At 42.4% G+C, this 21,471-nt stretch overlaps 1 long non-coding RNA gene across 1 annotated transcript; it reads left to right on the plus strand.

Moving 5' to 3' along the window:
* Positions 1-487: 487 nt before the first annotated feature.
* Positions 488-20,893, plus strand: LOC128417878 (uncharacterized). Its single transcript, XR_008331582.1, has 3 exons — positions 488-526; positions 4,556-4,742; positions 20,390-20,893. It is a non-coding gene; the product is annotated as an uncharacterized LOC128417878 (long non-coding RNA).
* The last annotated feature ends 578 nt before the right edge of the window (positions 20,894-21,471 follow it).

Consider the following 21,471-nt stretch of genomic DNA (forward strand, 5'->3'; position numbering starts at 1 on the left):
GGTCTGGGATGCTTTCTAATGACAACATGTCAGCCAGGTGTTGCTCTGGCTCTCCCATAATTTCCCAACTTTTCCCCTCATCTGCCTCTGGGCTGTGACCTTCCTCAAGCCCCTGTTGTAAATCTAAACTGTCTTCCTCTTCCTCCTCCCTGGAAGCGTCAGGATGGGGAGGAGGTCTCCACTGTTCCTCCTCTGCCCAGTCCCTGACAAATAGTTGTCCTTAACAGTGGAAGCAGGTTTTCAGATTATACACAGATCTTCTTCAGGCTTTCATGATAAGAGCAAAAAAATGAACATTCAATAGTCCAGATAGAAATAACTGGGTAGTCAGGTTGATGGTTACTTGGTTGCAGAAGTTTGCTAGCCATTGCTGTTGGCATGGAGATGGTCTAGGTTGAATGCAAACATGCCATTCTGATGTCATGTGTGATGTCACAAAGGGGATATGCTTTAAGTCTTGGTAAAGTCAAAAGCAGTTATCAAACAGACTGCATCTCAGCCCTGTCAAGATGGATCTGCATAGTAGGTGATGAATAATTTTATTTGGGGATGTATTAACTTTTACTATTGGGGAAACATTTTAGATTGGTTTGCTAGTTTGTAACCCATCAAATTGAAGCCAATAGATATACATTTACAACCCTGTACCCATCGACTTTATGTGTGACTTTGGGACCGATTCCACTCTGTAGCAGCTCTTTCTCTGTATTTGAAAAAATAACCAAGAAGTAGAAGATAAGGAATCAGGAATACATGCCCTCTGTCTTTGAGCTCTTTACTCTCCTCCTTTTAAGGCTCTCTGGGTTCTGGGAGATGGAGGGTCTGGAATGCTTTCTAAGGACAACATGTCAGCCAGGGGTTGTTCTGGCTCTCCCATGATTTCTCAACTTTCCCCCTCATCTGCCTCTGAGCTGCTTCCTCCCTCAACCCCCTGTTCTAAATCTAAACTGTCTTCCTCTTCCTCCTCCCTGGGAGGGTCACGCTGGCGAGGCAGTCTCCACCATTCCTCCTTTGACCCATCCCTGACATGGGACAAAGTATGAAAACCACTGTCATGCATCTTTCAAAAGAGTGCTCACCTGGAGACAACATCTTGAAGGCACAATGAAAACTACATGTATGTTGTATGCATGCACTATAGAGTAGGGGCAGTATCATCTAGACATGGTGCTGGTGGTATTTATACACCATTTATAAGACTGGTCATTTACAATATTCCAGACAAGTGATATTTCTGATTGCGGTTATCGAAAAGCAGACACATGCTTTCAATCAGACTAAATAGCCCCAGAGAGACCCACATGGCGAGAAGCATTGATGTAACATATTGCCTCCAGGTATCCGAAACAGGTTCTATTCTGAAATAATTTAAGCAATAATGGGCAACGGCAACTTTTTAACCTTTGTAGAATGCTTTATACCCATTACCCTTGAAATCATACATTACCATGTCACTGCAGTGGCACTCTCTGTGGAGCGATAACATGGGTTTGACATATAGCCTCTGTAGGCCACGGCTTCTGTTTTCACCTTTGCAAAGGGCATTTCTTCTCTCCATCTTAAGTTCCAAACCTTGAGAATTAACATTGTGCCCGAAAGGGCATATATGATGAAGACTGAGCAGCCACTTTGCAGGCAGAGTATAATCAGGGCTCCCCCCCCCAGCAGGAACTCACTGGAACTCAGTTCTGGCATCTCTCAGGTGGGCTCCATTGCCATTTCTAGGTGAATGAGGGAGGTGTTATTTATGGTGAGTTCCGGCACCTCTTTTTCAAGAAAAATAGCACTGAGTAGAATCTTTAGAAATGGAAGCAACATTAAAGGAAAACTCATACCCCATTTCCTTTTACCATTCACACATTCCACACAAATTGAAACTGGGTCTGTGAAAAGAGAAAGGCTCCTCTCTCCCAACTGACTCCTCTTAGCTCTCTTATTCAGGGCCTCACACACCAGGCTAGGTGGGGCGTGTTCTGTATTAAGATTAGTGGCAGTCCTCACTCAGGGCTACCAGTATGTAAATGAAGGATTGAAAACTGTCGCTCCTGATTGGTTAACTAGTTGTGAGTTGTTACTGTTTCAAGTTGCTTAGTATTATATAAAGCAGCCAGCTAGGTTGCAGTCAGTCTGATTCCAGGAACAGTTCTAACTGCTGCAATAAAGAGCTGTGAATCCAACAGAGCTGTGTCCTTCGTCCATCTTTTCCACTATTTAACAGGGCGTACACACCAGAACCCTTTTGTAGTGATCAGTTATGTCAGGCGTATGGAACTTCAGGATCAGAAGCCAACAGCATTCCCTCAAACCTATCTATCTGGTCCTTGGGACTCACCCCACACTTCTCTCCAGTCACACTTTCTCTCCCCAGTCTTCTCACTGAATCTCCTAGAACATTTTTGAGTTTGACTGGCTGGAATGTGTCCTTGAATGCTGATAATACTGGATAGAGGAGAGAGAGAGAGAGAGAGAGAGAGAGAGAGAGAGAGTGTAAAAACCTGTACAAAGGTAAAAAAATACATTTATAGGAACACCCACTTTTTTCTCTGGTCCCAAAGGTAGCTCAGAAGTGAAGGTGGCTGAGAAGTGTTGCCCACCTCTGACATCTGGTGAAGACCACTCCATATCCCCTTTATTCTCCTTTCTAGGGTTGCCATATTTTGAAGGGCAAAAAAGAGGATGTGGCGTTTGCCCATTCCTTGTGATTTTGTTTGTACAGAGGGATGGAAATGGTTGATGTAGATTGACCAATGAGAAAGCTCAGAGGCGGAGCCTACCTGGTTTTGAGGCTCAGCCCAGGGGTTTTACCATTGGAAGATAGAGGAGTCAGAGTCAGACAGAGCCAGTAAGACAAACATAGCCGTTGTGACAGCTATAGTGATAGACATGGGTAGAACTGAGAGAGAAGAGTGTGACAGTGTGAGATGGTGCCACATCTAGTTAAGGGAGCGCATTTGAGAAACCGTTCTGAATATATTTAAACTTGTTTGTTCTTCAATAAACTTTAATCTTCGTTGTTGACTTTACAACCTGAGACTCAGGATTTCACCAGAAGAAACCTGGTTGGTGGCAGCGGAAGAATAAAGCAGTGGTGTACAGGTCAATAGTCCATGAAATGACCGGGGGCTTTGTACGAACGCCACAGAGGACCATGGCAACTATCATTTTAAATACCCCTACTATATGTAGGCTATAGAAGCTGTGATATATTGCTGAGGGGGGCAGGAGAAGAGAAGAGAAAAGCAAGTCTTCAACCGCCAGTTATGTCTATGTCTCATCCAGAAAGTATAGCCAGAGACATTTTGGCAAATTTAAAAAATCCACCCAGACAAAAATTTTAGCCCTGAAAAAGAGGACATGCCCTGGAAAAAGAGGACACATGGCAACCCTACTTGACACAGTACCTGCCTGTGTGAATGAGGCTACTACATTTCAGCATATCGCCTCTTGACTCAATCTGCACTGGTTTTCCAGAGGATGACTTGAAACTGAATAATATATCAGATGTCTGAGGTGCAATAGAGCATCTGCACAATTGGTCAGTGGACTGAAAATGATTAAAATCACGATGGCTTTGGCACACCAAGTCACAACACTGAAATGGTCTTGCGTAGGGAAACCACACCTTGTTTCCGGCAACTCTGTGGCTTGTCTCAGTAGCCCCTTCTGAAAAACCAGAAAGCTTTCTCCCTCAAGTGCATGGCTAATGAATGAAGCTTCTCCCTATTCTCTGCTGTAACCCCACTCCTCCTTTCTTCTCATTTCACGTGGAAAAAAGGGTGTCTTGTCATTTGGAAAGAAGGACCCTTAATGGAACCAGAAAGAGTTTAAACAAAGGGGACTTGGGGAAATTCCTCCTTCATCTCTTCTGTGTGAAAAAGGCTGCTGAGAGAATATTGTGTTGGAAAAGCTGACCATAATTCCGAGGGATGCAAAAACAGATTTCATTTGTGCACCCACATTTTACAGTTTTGGGATTTTAAGGAGGAGAAAAGAACCACAAGCCTGGTCACATCACAGTTGAGGAATAGAGATAGAGGAAGGATATATTTGTTCTGCTTTTTGCAGTGTTGGGGACCAATGTGATGTCCCAAACTTGATTTTGGATGGGGCAGTGACTCCCATGCAGATTGTACTGTTCTCCGGATTTTACAATACATTGTCGGTGCAAAAAGGTGTGCCAAAAATAAATATATAAAAGTGCATTGGAAGTGCATATTTTTCTAGTAAATACATTGAAAAGCGTTGAAATGTGTGTGTTTTTTATTTTGAAAGTTCATATTTTATACAAAATGCTTGCATAAAATATGGCTTAAATGAGTGCAGTGGGATGAACCAGACAGAAGAGGAAGGAAAACCCTTATGGCCAAGTGCCAACAAGACCAAAATGGGGTGAAATGAGCCCCCCCATCTCCTTCTACTCACTATACATGTCTTTTAAAATCTCCACAGCTCTTTGCAGCAGATCTTGGAGTGCTGCAGATTTGTGAAAATAATATTCCAAGCACAATGGACTGTTGCCCAATGACCTCCCTGCATTTGTGTTTTTTAAATGCAGCGTGAACTGTAGTTCTTTGCAGCTGGCATCCATCTGTCTTGGGTGACAATGCACGATTGCACTTTCAGGAGTGAAATCCTGACCATTGGAGAATTGCAGCACCTGCTGTGGCTGTGGAGACTGATATGAGGGAGACAAGTTTTGTTGCAGCTGGGGCAAATGAAGGCGTCCGGTTGTGCTGATGCAGGTACAGTGGTACCTCAGGTTAAGTAGATGAAGAAGAAGAGGAGGAGGAGGAGGCAGAGGAGGAAAAGGAGTTTGGATTTGATATCCCGCTTTTTCACTACCCAAAGGAGTCTCAAAGTGGCTAAGATTCTCCTTTCCCTTCCTCCCCCACAACAAACACTCTGTGAGGTGAGTGGGGCTGAGAGACTTCAAAGAAGTCTAACTAGCCCAAGGTCACCCAGCAGCTGCATGTGGAGGAGCGGAGACGCAAACCCGGTTCCCCAGATTACGAGACTACCACTCTTAACCACTACACCACACTGGCTCTCTTACTTAATTTGTTCCGGAGGTCCATACTTAACCTGAAACTTTTCTTAACCTGAAGCACCACTTTAACTAATGGGGCCTCCTGCTGCTGCTGCGCCGCCGAAGCACGATTTCTGTTCTCATCCTGCAGCAAAGTTCTTAACCTGAAGCACTATTTCTGTGTTAGCGGAGTCTGTAACCTGAAGCGTATGTAACCTGAAGCGTATGTCATCCGAGGTACCACGGTATACCATTGCATTTGTTCTTTCTGCGCTCCTCCCAGTGGTTATTCCTCCTCTGGCCACTGCTGCGGATACAAACCTGTCTGTCTCCAGGCACTACAGTCGTCTGCAAGGGATTCCACATACCGAGATTAATGTTGGCTGCTTTCTTGGCAAGTTTGCAGTTCTAAGGTAGTTCTAAGGTGCTTGATTATAAGGTATCAAATAAAACCAGCATTTGCAAAAATGACATACATTAAATCAAATATATTGTTTTGAGAGACTATTCGTGGAGGGACGACTTTTCAGTGAGCAGACTGCATCGTGAGATTGGACTGTATGTGAAAGAGCTATATTTGTTCTCCGCAACCCTTTGATTTCAAACAACTATCCAGAGAGTCAAAAATGTTACAATTTGAACTAAGCAATTTTGAGAGGCGATTTCACATATGCAATCCAGAGGCCTTCGTGCAAACTCCTACAATTGCAATGATTCCGTTATCTCATTTCAGCTGCATAGCATACTCATTTCAAAAACAATGTGCCCCCTCACCTCAACATTTGGTGCACAGAATAAGCCAAGAGCCTTGTCAAAAAAGGCAGTGCGGGGGAACCCTGATAGCTACATTAAAGAGCTACATCTTAAACATGTAGAATGCAGCCTTGTATTTCTCACTTCAAAGACCAGATTACACCCACTAATGTTTGAAACAACATTTCGTGTTATTTCCTTTTCCTTGAAGTTGTAGCTATCCTTGACGAGAGGGTGCCACATTACAACACAGCCCAATTTTATACATTCAGGATTTACTTATTTTTGCATTGCTTAAACCAGTGCTTTTTTTTCTGGGGGGCATCAAGGGTATACATACCCCTGAACATTTTGTGAGTCTTTGTACTTTTGTCCATTTACTGGATTTTCCCCGATTTGAACTATAAAATGGTGATTTCCTTGAGTCAAAATGAGAGTACCCCTTAACGTTGTTGTTTATTTTTTGGGGGGTGGGGAGCACTGACTTAAACCTGCATTCACACAATGTTTGTCACTGTAAACTATTGCAGCTTCCTTACTGCGAACTTCATTTCCACTTCAGTCCATTAAAAAAAAGCCTCTGCTGAAATAATCTCTCTTTCACTGGTTACAGCTATTGTGTCTCTCTTCTTCCATCTCTGTGCTGGTTCCCAGTTCCCACTTGCCTTAATGTCACTTGTCGATTTCTGCCTATGGGATGTCTCTAAAAAATGGCATTTCTGTGGAGCATTAACTAATGCCAGACCAAACATCTCCTCTCTTGCTTGTGTCTAGTGACAGTGGGGGTTGCAACTTGTGGGGAGAAGCTTTGTAAATGCTAAAACGGTTTGAAGCTTAGCATTATTTTTTAGGTGATGGGGGGGTTTCTCTCCCCCAACAATCCTTTGCCACTGCTTCAAGCAGAGTAGCTTAGAAGCATTTTCCTTCTTAACTGGAATACAATGTCACAACAGAAACAATGCATTCTTGCCCTCATTGACCAGGACTTCAGACCAGGTCTAGAATTCTCAAACCTATGTCTGTAAAATACAGAAGGTCTTGCCAAAGCCATTGGCAAAGTGGAGAGGGAAGCATGGAGATCTTCCACATGATGGTGGTCATTTGTATCATGAGATCTTCAGTACAGAATCAGGGATGTCCAGGTAAGGTAGACTGTATCCACCCCCATTTTTATCCTCTGCACAGTGCCTACCACACTGCTAGTACTGGAGAAAGGTTACATATGAATAAAAGATTCTAAAAGAGAGCCCTCAGAAGCATTTGTGAATTGCTTCCCAAACACACCAATGCCCTACTGTCACTGGTCAAGCCATTCCTTGAGGAATAGATCTTCAGTGAATTTGCTTAATTCCCCTTTAAAGTCATCAAAGATGTTGGCCATCACTACAGTTAGTAGGAGCAAATCCCATAGTTTAGTGATGTGTGAGAAGAAGGGCTTCCTTTTCTCTGACTTCCCTCTTCCATCATTCAACTTTGCTAGATTTCTAATCTGGTTTCTAATTTTATGAGCACTGTTGTGCCAAACCTTTTTCTCCATTTCGAAACCATTCTCTGTGAGGTGCCATGATTCCACAAATCATGACATCAGTGAGAGCTGGGTGCCCGTGCTTCAATCAAAGCCCAGGGGAATATTTCATGAGGTAACACCTTCCATGGGACGTGGGTGGCGCTGTGGGTTAAACCACAGAGCCTAGGACTTGCCGATCAGAAGGTCAGCAGTTCAAATCCCCGCGACGGGGTGAGTTCCTGTTGTTCGGTCCCTGCTCCTGCCAACCTAGCAGTTCGAAAGCACGTCAAAGTGCAAGTAGATAAATAGGTCCCACTTCGGCGGGAAGGTAAACAGCATTTCCGTGCACTGCTCTGGTTTGCCAGAAGCGGCTTAGTCATGCTGGCCACATGACCCGGGAGCTGTACACTGGCTCCCTCGGCCAATAGAGCGAGATGAGCGCCGCAACCCCAGAGTTGGTCACGACTGGACCTAATGGCCAGGGGTCCCTTTACCTTTACCTTTAACACCTTCCATAGAGCTTTTTTAGACCAGAAAGGGAGGCTGCAGGGTGCTGGAAATATGTTTACTGGGAAACACACACACACACACACACACCACCCTCAGGCACCTCAGAACAATAAAGTAAACTCAAAATTCCACACCCAACAAAAATTCTAAATACATTCTGATTTGCACCGAGAATGAAGCATCAAAATGGAAGCATCTTTCACTGGGTAAGAAAACTTTTGAAAAACTGGATGGGTTTTTGCCACAGCACTAACTATGTGGGAGAGCAACTTCACCCTGTCTACTTTCCCCATAATTTCCCTGCTCACCTTTCATCTGAATTTGAAAGCCCTAAACAATGAAGTTGCTCCAACCCCTTAGTAATGTTGGTTGTCCTTTTTCATAACTTTTCCAGCTCTGCAGCACCCTTTGTGAGGTGTGCTGACCAGAACTGTGCACAGCACTCCAAGTGAAGTCAGACTATAGATTTGTAAAAAGGCATTATGATATTGGCACAGCAGTTTTATTTTCTATTCCTTTCCTAATGATCTCCAACACGGAGTTCACCTTTTTCACAGCAGCTGCACATTGGGTCGACATTTTCATTGATTTCTCCACCACAACCCCCCTTTCCTGGTAAGTTACTGCCAGCTCAAACCCCATCAATGTATATGCGAAGCTTAGATTTTTTTATTTTTTGCCCTAGTGTAGATAACTTTATGTATGTATGATGGTGATGGTGATAGAATAGCTGAACTGTCTCACAAATTTTGGCCTTAGTCTTCCCGCATTAGCATGTCTATGTGACCTAGCTACTGTCAGGATGCATAACACTTAGGAAGGAATGTTTGGGAACACAATAGTCCTGTGTTGCCATCACTAGCTGTTTAGGAGAAATTTTGTTGATTAATTAAAGCAATCCAAGTAAAATGCTGGAAATGATTGTGGGTGCATCCTCCAAGCTTGTTTGGCAGACCAAGTGCATGAGGGAACAACTTGTTTCCTTGTGAAAGGACCAGAGGCATGAAATATGGGCTTAGATGAAGAAAAGAAATCCACAAATCACTAATTTCTGGGGAACTGGAACTCAGTGCAAATGCTCATCGTTGCATCTGCATTTATTTGGAATATAACCCTTTTTGAGCAGATTGGTTCTTAGCAATCCTTTATGCTGCTGGAAATACGTGTAATTCCATAAGAAATAACACAATAAACCTGGGACCTGGATCCTTTAGAAGTGCTAGCTATATGAAGACAACTCTGGGAAGATTATGCTGTGCCTCCTGCCAATCGGACAACCAGGAATAAAATGTCATCCCTCACCTCTCCTACATGCACATGAACACATGAAACAAAGCTCTGCAGCAATGTGCATTAGAATTTTAAACGAAACAACCATGGCATTCCAACGCACAAGTAGCTAGGAAGCCGATCAGAACTTTCCCACAGTCAACTTTTAATCCAGCTTGTCTTCCTAAAATGCTTTCTTACATTTCAGATTTATCAGTTTTGCTAAGTGAAGGTTACTTGTCCATTCTGATAAAATATTATCCTGCGAACTGCAAAGTACTCATATCTGCTTTCAGTGTGGGAGGTACGACTTTCTTTTTCCATCTTGGTCCCAGTCAAGGTCATGCTATGTAGACCATATGACGCCTCCCTAACATTGTTGTAGCTCCAGTATCCTGAACAAGGCTAATTGCCTTCCTCCCCTTCCATTTTTTTCCCTCCCAACCCCACCCCCATAAACCACCACCACTTACAGCTGTCTGCCTCACTACTCACAAGCACTCACAAATGACCTAATCACATTTATTCTCCAGACACCGACCGTCTCTCATGGGGCAACAAGATGACTTCAGCAACAAGGTCACTTTTTGCTTTGTTGGAGAGTTCTTTTTGTTAGCAATAGTGTAAGCACAACCTTGTTGGTATCTCTTATGCACACACACACACATCTTTTGGGTCACATACTTTTTGCCATACTTTTTCATTAAACAGAAAACACTTGGCCAGCCACTGTTATTTTTATTTCAAGAGAAGAATTTTCCCCGGCTTGCTGTGAAGTCTGTGATAATTTTTCATTGGATGTCCCCGCACCTGCCCACAATTTTTAAAATTGATTTCTTTAACTGCTTCAAGGAACTTCAGCTGATGGATAGATTATATGTTTGGATCTCTCTCTCTCTCTCTCTCTCTCTCTCACACACACACACACACACACCATTAACCAGTTTGGGCTTAAACCAACATAAAAATGGAAATTTGGAGTTGGTCCTCAGACAAAGCATGTGAGTGCTTTTGAGGGAATAATTGTATAGAATTCCTGAGGGAGATTTAGTATATTCTCTGCTTCCTATGTTTTAGGCCCTGGGCCCAAACATTCAGAATGTTAGCAAATCCTGTGTGTCAATCATGGCTAAATTCAAGAGCCCTGCTTGCGTCCTTTCTGTTGAATTATTCTTCTGCTTACAAATGGTTGGGAAAAACAAGGTGACTTCAAATGCACCGTCAGGGTGTTTTAAATGACCATCTGGTGGCATCCGAAACCCTGTTAGCGCTGTGATTCAGAAGCATTTTTAAAAATATATCCCTGAAAACATGTTAAGAATACTCTTGAGAGTTCCCATTTATATCCACTTAAGTGAATAGATAAACAGGATCTACCTAACCTAATTGGGAATAAAAATCAATACGGCTTCCTCTTTGCCTGTCAGCTATATCCCGTTCCTTAGGCTGCATATTGCTTGGGCTACAAACAATTTAGTAGAAACCTCCACATAAGCTTCCAATTTATTCTCTTCATCCCTTGGTCACAGCCATCAGTTTAGTTTAATAAACGGACAAAACCACAGGAGAACATCGCATTAGAAGAAAAGTGATGGCTAAGTGCATTTTGTATTTTGAAAGGTCCAGCTTGGTGAATATGGGCATAGCCTTTTCAGCTATTTTGTTTGTTTGAAGTTGCTACTGTTGCTGCAAGAAAGTTCATACAAAGAGTTATTAAAATGTCTGCACATTGTCTTTAGACTGGTCCCTTAAGTGGTGAGTTTTATGCCAACACCCCCCCCCCTATGGGCTAGGCTACTCTGGGCCAGAAGACCCTGTCCACAGGTTCCATCGAGCCACCAGAATTTTTAGGACCTCTTTGATGTACCTATGGAAGGGGAAGAAATGTGATTCAATTCACATTTAGAGGTGAATTTGCATAATTTGCACATTCAAAAACAATGCATGAACAAAACAGCTATCCATCTAAATTCACACTTCTGCAAATCTTGCAATGCAGTTCTCCAGCAGAGTAATGTGTACAAAAATGAACATACAGTCATACCTTGGATCTTGAATGCCTTGGCTCCTGAACAAATTGGCTCCCGAACAATTGAAACCCTAGAAGTGAGTGTTCTTCAAGTTTTCAAACGTTCTTTTGGAAGCTGAATGTCCGACGGGGCCTCCGGGGCTTCTGATTGGCTGCAGGAGTCATGCTTTGGTTTTGGAAGTCGAATGGATTTCCAGAATGGATTCCATTTGACTTCCAAGGTACAAGTGTACTAGGATCAAATGTTCATTTAAAAAATATTAAAGATAGCATATACAGTAGTACCTTGGGGTACATACACTTCAGGTTACATACGCTTCAGGTTACAGACTCCGCTAACCCAGAAATAGTACCTCGGGTTAAGAACTTTGCTTTGGGATGAGAACAGAAATCGTGCTCTGGTGGCGCGGCAGCAGCAGGAGGCCTCATTAGCTAAAGTGGTGCTTCAGGTTAAGAACAGTTTCAGGTTAAGAACGGATCTCTGGAATGAATTAAGTACTTAACCCGAGGTACCACTGTACATTAAGGGAAATTGCATTGGAGAAATGCATATATTAGGCATTATTGTAGACAAAACTCTACAGTCAGGAGAAATTCACACTAAAATGCTGGTGAATTTTCATGAGGATTTCTTAAAAGAAAATAAATTGTGGGGGAAATGTGGGGAACTGAATTTAAGACAAGAAAATGGAGAGAAACCAAAATTGACAGATTTATTCATACCTAGATACAGCTACAACTTTTGGCAAACCCCGACTAATACAACTGATATTCAATGATAGAAGCAACAGTGTAAACAACCTCTTGAAATGAGGACTTCTTGATCCCAGTTGCACATATGACTTATTACTTCTGAAAAAATATATTTCTTGAAACATTGTTTTATAGTAAGGTAAGGCTAGCTTTGTATACTTGCAGGAGATACTATTACAGAGCACTGGTAGCATGTGTCATTATTATTATTTTTTAAAAGAAAACATTTTACTTTTCGGTTGCTTAAAGTTACTTGTTCATACTATCTGCATAATGAATTGTCCTCTTTGAGGCGATAAATTATTTATTAGAGTAATGAACAGATCAATCAGGGCAGCCATGTAGCTGCAACACAGAGCTTTTGGCAAAGTGGGGTCTGGATGTTTACATTTATCACCGGAAAGCCTTGACTTTGATATAGACCTTTGAGAGGCATTTATTAATCATGATCTCATTACAGTTTGGGGTAGACTAATAGCTTTTTATTTGTCAGAACAGTGTCTGATGATTTAGCACTGTTGTCCAAAAGTACAGGCTTGGTTCTGCTATTTAACCTTCTTTACAAGTTTTGAAGATCGTCTTGTATCCATTTAGGCAAAGGATACTATCCCTGCCTCACCTCTGCCAGGCACTCCAATGGCATCTGTTTAGCAGGAACAAATGCAAGGTGTGAATGCTTGCACACAGAAAACCTCTCAGGGCTCATCTGAGAAAACACCCTCAAAACATACATCTGAGTTGCAAGAATGCACAGTGGACCTATGCAGGACTATGCAAATATAAGCAGGCTCAGTGGGTGTCAGTAGGTGCATTGGGGCAAAACAAGCAGACTTCATTGGTTAAGACTACTGAGGGAAGGAAAACACTTTCTCTACCTCAGGCAAGAAATGGGGATCATCAGGAGCAAGGAGAACAACTTAGCCACCAATCAAATTTCTTCACCACCTTCACAACCACAGAGTGAGCCAGTGTGGTGGTGTGGTTAAGAGTGGTAGACTCATAATCTGGTGAGCTGGGTTCATGTCTCCGCTCCTCCACATGCAGTTGCTGGGTGACCTTGGGCTAGTCACACTTCTCTGAAGTCTCTCAGCCCCACTCACCTCACAGAGTGTTTGTTGTGGGGGAGGAAGGGAAAGGAGAATGTTAGCCGCTTTGAGACTCCTTAGGGTAGTGATAAAGCGGGATATCAAATCCAAACTCCTACTCCTACTACTCTTCTTCTTCTTCTTCTTCTTCTTCTTCTTCTTCTTCTTCTTCTTCGACATGAGCATTTACCAATGTTTGATTACCTTTGCTGGGAGTTTGTTCTCTACCTGTGCTCAAACTGTCTCCTTTATCTCTTCACTGCTCTTTGCTCTGGGGTAAACCACAGAGCTTTCTGAACTTGGTAAAGGACACTCAGGGGAAATTGTGTCAGCCACCCAGGTCATCGGCCTATTCCACAGATTAACCAGATATGTGACAGAGGAGCTAGCCGTGTCAACAGAAAAAAATAAATCCCCAGGGCCCTCTGAAAACCAATTAGATCAATTAGTCTCTGCTGCAGACCATTTTAATATACCCCTCCCTCCAATCGCAGAGGAAAATGCCACTGGGTATCTAAAACTCACCAGGAGGTGATCTGACCATGACACAGTGACAGTTTTAATGCCCCTACAATTTCAGATCACCTCCTGCCCATACTATTGTATGCATTTTTTTTACAAATTTCAAAGGCTATTTGTGTTTCAGTTTGCACATCTGTCGAAAAATTGCGAATTAGGGAGTTTCTTACAAAAATACAAACAAAATCGATTTTCTCCCCATCCATAGGTAGTGAGTAGGGACGCGGGTGGCGCTGTGGGTTAAACCACAGAGCCTAGGACTTGCCGATCAGAAGGTCAGTGGTTCGAATCCCCGTGACGGGGTGAGCTCCCGTTGCTTGGTCCCTGCTCCTGCCAACCTAGCAGTTCAAAAGCACGTCAAAGTGCAAGTAGATAAATAGGTACCACTCTGGCAGGAAGGTAAACGGCATTTCTGTGCGCTGCTCTGGTTCGCCAAAAGCGGCTTAGTCATGCTGGCCACATGACCCGGAAGCTTCATAACCTTTCATAACCTTTGCTTGCTGTGTAGTATTAACAGGCTTAATGTCTATGAATTTTTGTGCACAAGGGAGGGATAGCGTGTGTTGAATGGGAAATCACAACAACAACAACTGGCCATTGTGCTCATTCTCCTGAGGCAGAATGTGTACAAAATCTGTCCACAAAGAGGGAATTGTGCCCAGTTCCCAGTTAATATTCCTAATCTTGTATATTATCTAGTATATTGCCTATTGAGGTATACACTTTCCTCAAGGCCTATTGATGTCTATTTATGGTGACCAGAGAACGTGTGTACCTGCTGAATAACACCTACATTATTTGCTATGAAATACCAGTGCATTAAGGGACGCAGGTGGCGCTGTGGGTTAAACCACAGAGCCTAAGACTTGCAGATCAGAAGGTTGGCGGTTCAAATCCCCGCAATGGGGTGAGCTCCCATTGCTCGGTCCCTGCTCCTGCCAACCTAGCAGTTCGAAAGCACCTCAAAGTGCAAGTAGATAAATAAGTACCGCTCTGGTGGGAAGGTAAACGGCGTTTCCGTGCGCTGCTCTGGTTCGCCAAAAGCGGCTTAGTCATGCTGGCCACATGACCCGGAAGCTGTACGCCGGCTCCCTCAGCCAATAAAGCGAGATGAGCGCCGCAACCCCAGAGTCGGTCACGACTGGACCTAATGGTCAGGGGTCCCTTTACCTTTATAGGTAGTGATGATAGCAAACACTCTCAAGTCAGAAAACAGCCTATAGATTTGATTCTGTCCCCTTACCCTGAGGTTTCAGTCCTAATTTTAAGGGGGAAATGAAGAGGTAGCTGAAGTCCTGACTCTTCAAGCCAAACCCAGTGATCTGACAGCTCTATACCAAACTGATGCTCAATGGATGTTGCTTCCAAGAACATGCATTAGGGAACACAGCCTTAATTACTTCCACAACCAAAAAATGAATAAAGGAAGCCATGGGGTGTGGAAACCATAGTTATTTCAGGTCCTGGCATCAGATATTATGGATCCCAGGTGTAGCTCCTCAAAATACCTGCCAAAGCAACCGCTTCACAGTCTAAATATTCTCAGAACTGTGCATATTACTCTGGGAACAGGCCCAACTCTTTCAGAATATGGCACCAAGCCCTTAAGAGTGGGAAGATACATATTAGGCACATTAAACATCTTTTAGAGCTTATTAGAGAGAGGGAGGGAGCTGCGATTTAAGATAAGTGTGTGGTTAGAAAACTCATCTAAATACACCTCTATCTGAAAGGTGAAACAGTGTGTACTATATCGCTTGAAAGCAATGAGTGGGAATTAGTAGCTATGCCACAGGCTTACAAATTATTCAGATCAGATTTGGCAGCGCGCTCATTGGAAAAAAAGCATGCTACAGAAGGAAATTCATTTTTTAAAAAAAGATATTTATTAAGATTTTCCACCATAATACAATAAAAAAATAAAAAAGAGAAAAAACCAAAAAAGTTTAAAAACACATAAAGTTCACAATCCTTATTTTCTATAACATATTTCCCTGACTTCCCCACACCTCTCCCTCTTGTATTCCAGTTCAGATTGTTGGTTCAACAAGTTCTTGTCCCTATTTTTAAACCTTTTTATATTTAGTTCTTTTAAAAAAACCAATTTTGCCTTATAGACTTCATATTTATACATCATTGCTTATTCTTTAAACCTTTTTCTAAAGTCGGCCTAAATTCCCTTCCACGATTTCCCCAATTTTCATACAAATATCCAAACAAAATAAAAACAGAACAGGTTAAATTATACACCCTTTGGATTCCCAGACTCCACCCCCCCTTTCCCGGTTTCAATCCCCAACAAACGTCCATCAGTCCATCTACTATCAGCCTGGAGATCTCACGTCCGAGGCTCTTAATTCTCTCTCAATTCCTCTCTGCTGGTTTTTGTTTTTTTTGTAGTCCTTGGTATTAAACACCAAATCTCGGAGAAGCTCTAGCCCAATAAGGTCCATGTTTCCTCCAGCCAGACCTCCATATTTAAAAATGGAGCCTGAATCTTGTTTCTTAATCCTTTCAAGTCCAAATGTCCCCAAAGCTCCACCTTCCACCTTAATCAAATTTGTAATCCTTAGGTCTTCAGATCTCCACATAAGGAGATCCCTCCATTTTTCAGTTTCCAATTCAAACCAGATTTTCATCATCAAGTTCTTATTTTCCTTTGTAGCCATCATGTCAGGCCTCTGGCCTTCCTTTATCTTTGACAACATTGCAGCTCCTCCTTCCTTTTCCTCAGGAACAACATATACCTCTTTCCCCTCACTTTCAAATCTCTCAAGTTTCTCTTCTTGGCCAGCTGCATAAGCTTCCTGAGTCGAATCCTTATCAAATTCAATGAATTTGTTTACTGTTAAGTCCAGAGTTGCAACATTTGTAGCCAAAACATCAACTTGGCCTTGTAGCTTTCCCAAGAGAACAAAAACTCTGTCCAACTTAGCTTGAATTTCCCCTCCTTCAGCCATTCTTGTAATGTCCCAAAACCCCCTCTAGAGGGATTTTGGTTACTTAGTATTCCTTCCAGTTCAAATCCAAAAATCAAATTAGTTTGTATCAGTTCTTCCTTATTTTCGACAAAGTATAATCAAATTGTCACAGATATAGCCAGCAGAAGCAGTAGAAACAAAGTTCCCTTTTTCCGTCTTGACAGCTAGTTTGACAGCTGTCAAATTCTTCAATACCTTTCCAACAGGCTCTCTCGCGGATCACTCCCAGGTCTGAGGGGGGGGTGGTACCTCAGCTCCCAAAATTAGCTCTTATCCTCCAGTACAATTACTTGTAGTGCCAAATCGTGAAATTAATATCTTTTGCCCAATAAAGAGAAAGAATTCTCACGACCTTAGTTAGCAGGTCCTTGTTTTAGGTTGTTTACAGGACGGGGAGACGGACTTCCTGTTTACGCCTTCCCCGATCGTGCCTAATTCAAAGAAGATTTTCTTTGCAAATCCAAATTCCGTACTACTCACGGGTTGTTGTTTTGAGGTCCAATTCACAATAAGAAGTCAGCGCTCTCCGGCCATGGCAGCGTGGCTTCACTCCGCAGGAGAAGCAGTCGACTCTCAGCACCGCGCCACTCACCCCGTCCCCCGTTCTGTAGCCTTTCAAAAGGCTCCTTCGTGGGTCGGGGGGTGCTAATGGTGCCCGCCGAGTCACCAAGTTCACAGGCTTCACCGCCTGTGATTTCTAAGGGTCCCCGCATCGCCGCCGCGGCAAGACCCAACTCCTACGGAGCCGATTCCCTCCGGAGCTCGGAGGGAATCCGCCATGAGCCGATGGCGCTAACCCGGAAGTCCAGAAGGAAATTCAGTGAAGAAATTCCATTAAGTCAGCCCAATGCTGTTAGGTCTCAGCCACAGTCACAATGTTATGCCCTGCAAGGCTCCCAGAACAGAATCCAGCCAATGGGAATAAATTGATTTTAAAAGGCAGGTGAACTCTCTGAGCTGATCTGTAGGCTGCATTGATGAATGTCAGTTACATTTGTTTGTGAACTGCATTTTATTTTAGAAGGGTGACTTCTTGGGGCAGGAACCTCTCATCTGGCTTCCACTCTGAACAGCAACAATGGGGTGCGAGTGGGGACTCAGGTCCAATGGCTAAAGGCGTCTCCCCAAGCCTCTCGATCCTGCGTGCAAGATTTTCCCAGACCACATCCCTCACTGTTTCTGCTCTGCACCCTCTTAAAGTATGTTTGTCTAGCTGAAAGGTCTTTTTGAACTCTGGTGATGCATTTTGCTTGCATGGGTGGAGAATGGAGATATGTGAACGTGTCTGCTTTTTATTTTTATTTTTGTATTATTATTATTATTATTATTATTATTATTGTTGTTGTTGTTGTTGTTGTTGTTGTTGTTATTACATACCCTTCAACATTTTTCTAATGAAAATAGGGAGTTCCATCATCATAATAATATTTTTTCTTTATGTATACCCCACCCATCCAACTGGGTTGCTCCAGCTACTCTGGGTGAATTCCAACATATATAAAAACATAATAAAACCCTAAACATTAAAAAAAAAAACCTTCCCTATATAGGGCTGCCTTCAGATGTCTTCTAAAGGTTGTTGAATTACTTATCTCCTTGGCTCAGAGGTCACATAACTCCATACCCACCAACATTTCACTGATGAAAATAGGGGTGCTCTAAGGAAAAGTGGGACATTCCAGGATCAATTCAGAAAGTGGGACAGCTTCTGTAAATCTGGGACTGGAAAATCTGGGACTGGAAAATAGGGACACTTGGAGGGGGGGGAAGAAGAAGAAGAAATAGAAGAAGAAGAAGAAGAAGAAGAAGAAGAAGAAGAAGAAGAAGAAGAAGAAGAAGAAATTTCCCTGTAACACAGCCACTTGTAAAGCCAGTGTGGTGTAGTGGTTAAGAGCAGTGGACTCGCAATCTGGTGAACCGGGTTCTATTCCCCGCTCCTCCACATGCAGCTGCTGGGTGACCTTGGGCTAGTCACACTTCTCTGAAGTCTCTCAGCCCCACTCACCTCACTGAGTGTTTGTTGTGGGGGAGGAAGGGAAAGGAGATTGTTAGCCGCTTTGAGACTCCTTAGGGTAGTGATAAAGCGGGATATCAAATCCAAACTGTTCTTCTTCTTGTAAAGGGGAAAAACGATGTTAGTCCCCACTTTTGCTTTCTGTTCCCTCTACTTCCTACCCTTCTTACCTTCATATGAAAATGAGTTTGGTCTAGCGTTGAAAATAGAAGCTTGGAGAGCATTCATACAAATTTGAGCTTTCATATAATCTGGAACACAGTGACAAATAAATGTTTTCATAAATAAATAAGTGTCCTGGAGTGGGGGATAGCTGGTTGCAACCCTGAGCAGGATGACTCCTGCAAGGTGAGATGAAGACACACATCTTCTTGCAGATTCCACTTATCTCCATATAATTCTGAATACCATTTCTTCTATGAGGGATTCAATTGTGGTGAGCAATATTAAACTGAAATGGTGAAGGTTTCTTTCTCTGCGTGAAGCTTTTCCAGGAACATGGGCATTCTTCTTAAACATATGCACAAGCCCCTTCATGTTTTGTTTCTCTGTTTCCAAACCCATCAAACATGTCATGTTTTTTCAAACATAATGTGAGCAGTAACCTTCACATGAAAGCTGAGTGACACAGTCCTCAGTTTGTTCCTGTTGTGCTGGTGCAAGATACATCCCCATTAGCATTTGTCTGTAGACCTAAGTAGGCGGAAGACCTCTCTTGCTCCTCCCCAAGCCTGCAAAAGGGTTAGAATGCAAACACAGACATAATATGAATCAGAGACCCAAAAAATAAAAATGAAACAACCCTCATGCTGGTTAACTGAGATAAAAGCATAATTTATATGTGCCACATCACAGCCACTCCCCTCTATCTCTAAGCTTTAACTGAACTAGGGAATTAGCATGACACTGCCTGTTTCCAATAAGCTTGTGCCCATTTCATTGTACTAGCCCCTGAAAAGAAATATTTTCAAAAAATTAAATGATGCCTGTGGCACATCTGATATCAACGATGCAGTATGACTGAAATTATTTACCTGTTTTTCACACACCGAAGCAGCCTCCCTCCATTTGCTCACAAGTAAATCACTGGGGCTGAAATCACACATCAGCTTTCAGAACGAGGCAACTTGATGGGAGTTTGTTTGGCTACAGTTTGCCAAAGTTCAGTTTGACCCTGAAGCGTATAATCAATGGACCATCCTCCATCCCTTCAGAATGCAAGTGATTCAGGCCTCAGGGAAAATTTGCACTCTGTCAAAATTGCACGCGCTGTTGTTGTTGTTTTTAGAGACCTAGTTAGGACCGTATCAACGTGTCTAAAGAGAAAGCCAACTCGTGCTTCAATGGAAAGAAACTGAGAGCACCAATCTCTCTTCTTTTCCACATGAATAAACAGCTAGAGATGAGATCACATGGGAGTTTTTGGATGGAAACAAGCCAAATCACACTTTACTCTAAAATAAGTCAATGACACATTGGTCTCCTGAGTATGCTGTTGAGTTGGCAGGAGAAGGAAGGAGTAATTCTGCCTTATACTACCTTGCACCGTGGGTTAGTGTTGTTCAGGTACACTTATAATTCATTTTCTGAGTTACCAAGAGACAAGAAAAAACTTTCCAATCATTCAGCAATTCACTGTGTTTAATGGGGATTACTCCTGGGTATGTGTGTACAGTCTCTCAATTTTGCTCTATCATTTCTCACTATATGCCTAGTTCACTTGACCATCTTAAGGGGACAGTTACTAATGCCTTCCATTGATGGTTCGAATAATCCAAAAAAGTTTCATCCATAACTGATTTGTGATAGCTTTTCTCCTGCAGAAACAAACTGTCATAAGACTTACAAATGTCACAGAGTTTGGGCAATTATGGATTTATCCTGCACAGGCAAAACATTCAAGGAACGGTGAAGGCATTTTGATGACCGTATATGTTTTTCAGGCTACTGAGGTTCACCTAAAGCTACCTTTCAAGACAAACATAGAGATCGCTGCTTGGGCAAAACATCTGAGGAATCCCAAGGGAAGCAATATATTTTCTATAAAGATTTCTGAAACAATTTAGTGGGAACTTGGCAAATCCCTGCAACCAAGATGCTCAGCATATTCAAGAATTCACAATGGAAAGAATCGTATTGATGAAAGGTTTTATGCTGCCTTTTCTATTCAGTCCAATGAAATTGTTTTTATTATATTTGATCTGTATCTTAATGTATTTTAAAAGAGATTTTTATTGATGCAAACCACTCTTACTGGTGATGGGCCAATCAATCAATCAATCAATCAATCAATCTGCCAGCTTGGGTGCCCTATGCTCCGCTCACAAATTTTAAATGTATAATTAATGGTGGTGTTCTTATTAGAGGTAAGCAAACTGACTTTGCTGTTGCTTATTGGGAGCTCTATGTGCCAGCTTCCTGTTTGTTTTTCCTCAATAAAATATTTAGAGAGCAAAAACAATGTGTAAACTGAGTGTCCTTTTCTCGACACACATATTTATAAAATGTTAAAAAGGATTTGCTTACTCACTGACTGTGAACTCCCTGTTCTTTGTTATATCACTGAGAAGCTTTGTTTTCTTCTTCTTCTGAGTAATGAGTTCATTCATTCTTTCCCGATACAGGTATCTTCTCATCTGCAAAATCATATTATTGAAAAAAATCTGTCTGTTGAAATACTGATATTCCCTTCACCCTTTTAACCAGAGGACATTGGAAGGTTTTATATACTGCATAGTCTGGGAAATACCCCAAAATGAAGGAAATAAATAAATTTTTGCCTGGGGAGGTCAGACAAAGAGACAAATCACAAATAAGTGTTTTGGGTAAACTAGGGCCACAATTTTATTTAGTAAGAATTGTGCAGGGCTTCACTAAAAACTCTCAAGCCACTTAGAGACTCAGTTTGCTTATTCATTTGCTTATTTTTACATTTATACCTCATCTCTCCTCCCAAGTTCAAGGTGGTATATTTGGCTCCCTGACTCCCGTCTTCACAACAAATTGGTGAGGTAGGTAAGCTGAA

This window comes from Podarcis raffonei, chromosome 7 (genome assembly GCF_027172205.1).
Source record: "Podarcis raffonei isolate rPodRaf1 chromosome 7, rPodRaf1.pri, whole genome shotgun sequence".
NCBI lineage: Eukaryota > Metazoa > Chordata > Lepidosauria > Squamata > Lacertidae > Podarcis > Podarcis raffonei.